The 3,817-nt window shown below is 44.5% G+C and overlaps 1 non-coding gene across 1 annotated transcript; it reads right to left on the reverse strand.

Annotated features, from left to right (window-relative positions):
- Positions 1–2,469: 2,469 nt before the first annotated feature.
- On the reverse strand, positions 2,470–2,551 carry TRNAS-AGA. Its single transcript has one exon. It is a non-coding gene; the product is annotated as a tRNA-Ser (tRNA).
- Between the last annotated feature and the right edge of the window lie 1,266 nt (positions 2,552–3,817).

Genomic DNA, 3,817 nt, shown 5'->3' on the forward strand with positions numbered 1-3,817 from the left:
GCAGAGACATTTAATGCCTTTTTTGCCTGTCTTCAACACCAGTGATGAGCTCTGGGTCTCCTGGAGACCTGAGTTGAAGGACTATGACTGCAGTAATGATAAACTCCCAGCTGACCCCAAACTTAAGTGGAAATTGCTGCTCCAGCTGGATGCATATAAGTGTATGGGGCCCAAAAGGATTCATCCCAGGGTACTCAAATAGCTGGCTGATGTCATTGTGACTTCTGTTAATTATTTTTCAATGGTCTTGGGAATCTGGAGAGGTCCCAGTCAATTGGAAGCTTGTTCCAGTTTTCAAGAAGGGCAAGAAAGAAGACCCTGGTAATTACAGACCTGTCAGTCTCAGTTCAGTGCCTGGTGAATTTATGGAGAATATTATTCTGGGAGTTATTGAAAACCTGAAGGACAATGCAGTTTTTGGTCACACCCAACATGGGATCATGAGGTGGAATCCTCTTTAATGAACTTAATTTAATTTTATGACAAGGTTACCCACCCTGTTGACCAAGGGAAACCAGTTGATGTAATCTTTCTGGATTTCAGCAAAGCTTTCAATACTGTTTCTCACAAAATCCTTCTGGACAAAATGTCTAGCATATAACAGGACAAATACATAATGTGATGGGAGAACAGTTGGCTGATGGGTCAAGCTCAAAGGATTGTGGTAAATGGGGTTACATCAGGCTCACATCTGGTCATCTATGGGGTTCCACAGGGCTCCATTTTAGGGCCAGTTCTGTATAATGTTTTCATAAATGACTTGGATGTAGGACTTGAAGGTATACTGACCAATTTTAAGGACAACGCTAAATTGGGAGGAGCTATTGACTCCCTTGGGGGTAGAGAGGCCTTGTAGAGAGATCGTGAAAAACGAGAGTGCTGGGCAATCACCAACAATATGATGTTTTACAAAAGCAAATGACGGATTCATCACTTGGGACAGGCTGGGGGACAAAATGCTGGAGAGCAGCCACATGGAAATGGATCTGGGGGCTTTGGTTGACAGCAAGTTGAACACAAGCCAGCAGTGTGCCCTGGCAGCCAAAAGAGCCGACCATATGCTGGCGTGCATCAGGCACAGCACCGCTAGCTGGTCAAGGGAAGTCCTTTGTCAAGGTCAATGTCCTGCTCTGCTCTGCGCTGGTGTGGCCTCACCTCCAGTACTATGTGCAGGTTTGGATACTTCAAAATGAAAACTATTAGAAGGTGTCCAAAGGAGGTCTGTGAAGATGGCAAAGGGTCTAGAGGAGAAGACATATGAGGAGCAGCTGAGGTCCCTTGGTTTGCTCAGCCCAGAGCAGAGCAGGCTGAGAGGAGGCCTCGTGGCGGCCTGCAGCTCCCTCACGAGGGGAGCGGAGGGGCAGGCGCTGAGCTCTGCTCTCTGGGGACAGCGACAGGACCCGAGGGAACAGCATGGAGCTGGGACAGGGGAGGGTCAGGCTGGGGGTTAGGGAAAGGCTCTGCACCCAGAGGGTGGTTGGGCACTGGGACAGGCTCCCCAGGGCAGTCAGTGGTCATGGCACTGAGACTGCTGGAGTTCAAGAAGCCTTTGGACAATGCTCTCAGACATAGGGTCTGGTTTCTGGTTTGTGCTGTGTGGATCTAGGAGTAGGACTCAACGATCCTTGTGGGTCCCTTCCAACTCAGGGTATTCTGTGGTTCTGTGATTAGCTGATACAACAATGTATGTATCAGCGCAGTTGCAAGTTGTAAATCCATCTGAAATGTAGCCAGAGGCAACCTTTATTTCCCTGCACTGAGGTGTTATCACCAGGGCTTATTACCACACAGTCTGCAACAAGGAGTGTCTGACACAGGGTGCCAGATTAACTATTTTGAGAGGAAAAGAGAGAATAAAAAATAAAGCATGTTGTTTTTGTTTGTTTGTTTAATTAAAGAAACAATGTAGATTTTGTTGGGGAGGTCAGTGCTACAGAAGATTCCTATCATATTACACATTTTCCAGTTGTAATTCAGAACATCCTAGTTCACCAAAATGGAGGAATTGGTAATAACCAGCTTTTATATGCAATTGAGGTTTAGGAGAGAACACTGGATGTATTTTTATGCTAGAGTTCCCTCTGTTAAAATCTAATTTCCTTGTACAAATTCTGATTTCCGGCTAATCATTAATTGGATGCATAGCCAGTGCTTGAACTAGTATAGAAACCATGCCCTTAGGTCAAACAGAAGCAAGATCCAAGTATCACAGAATTGTAGGGGTTGGAAGGGACCTTGAGAGATCATCGGGTCCAACCCCCCTGCCAAAGCAGGTTCCTCAGAGCAGGTTGCCCAGGTAGGCGTCCAGATGGGCCTTGAATATGTCCAGAGAAGGAGACTCCACAACCTCCCCTGGGCAGCCTGTCCCACTGCTCCGTCACCCTCACCGTGAAGAAGTTAAGTTCTTTCTAATATTGGTGCCTTACTTCCAGTGATCCATAAAATTGCACAGAGCTCTTCAGCTCCAGCCGTAGTCGGCAGGATTCGAACCTGCGCGGGGAGACCCCAATGGATTTCTAGTCCATCGCCTTAACCACTCGGCCACGACTACACACAATTTACTACTAAGTGGCAACTATTCAAGACTCACCTTACCTGTTTTGTCTCATGCTAACAATTTCACCATCCTTGTTCCTAGGTGCTTATTTATTATACCTCACCTAGTTTGTTTCCTCCTCACCTCGTGACCTCATCCCGCACCTCTCTGGACTCATATCTAAGCTCTGAGTGTTTCCTCCACCAACAGGCTCCCAGTCATGCTTTCTGATGCACCTAAGTGCTGCAGTTCTGCCTGCTGAACTCTGGCCTTACTCCGCCACTCCTCTCTGTTCATTCCCTGTTCCTTGTGCTCAGCATTCACTCCCCACCCAAAAAGTAGCCCAAATCAATTTCTATGATTTGTATATTGCTCAAGAACTCTGGAATAACTGTGTTGAGTAAATATTTCCTCACCTTCTCTAATCAGGACTACTAGAAAACTAGAGAAAGTTCAGAAGCAGATAGAAGGGAGGAAACACAATAACAGTGGTGTTTAAGAATCACATCCAACAGAGCAGCAGCCAAAAGGAGTCAGCAATGCAAGGGTAATTAGTTGTAGGTGGAGCTGTAGGAGTGGTGTGGATGACAACTGTAGTCAGTAGTTGAAATGAAAAGCAGATGCAACTATAAAAATCAATGCATCTGGTAAATTGACACAATTTTTTACAGGTTTAATTTTTTTCCTACAGGCTTCAGTATTTCTTTTTCATAATAAAAGCTTCTTAATCCTAATACATGAAATTTAGCAGATTGATTATATATCAGCTTCCTGAAATAGGGAATTCAGAGAATCCTTCCACAGCATGTTTCAAATTGTGAGAGAACATAGATGAACTCCCCTCCTTCCAACTGGAAGGAAAGAAGTCTGCAGAAGCTCATCCTTAGGGAGTGGGAGTAAAAGTGAAGTTGAAGAGCTGACAACTTTCTTTAGCCTCCAGTCACAGATGCTATAAACGACACTTCCACTACCATCTTTGTTCTGCTTTTGAGCTCAAGAAAATAAAATCTGTTCACTAAGAGACACCTGAGGCCTACACATGCCAGGCAACTGCTTCCTCATACTCTTTTTTTTTTCAGTACTAAAATTAAGAGAATATATATTTTGCATATTTTTTCACTTGTATTGCGTATGAACCCTTATGGTATTATACCAGAAAGATATTAAGTGCAGAATCATACAGTGTTGGGTCACTTTCTCATACTAAGAAAGAAATTAAATTTCCTGATCTATTTCACAGCAGCTATCCCTGTAGCGCATACACTGCTACAATCTTGAATT

The sequence above is a fragment of the Aythya fuligula genome, chromosome Z, assembly GCF_009819795.1.
Source record: "Aythya fuligula isolate bAytFul2 chromosome Z, bAytFul2.pri, whole genome shotgun sequence".
Lineage (NCBI taxonomy): Eukaryota > Metazoa > Chordata > Aves > Anseriformes > Anatidae > Aythya > Aythya fuligula.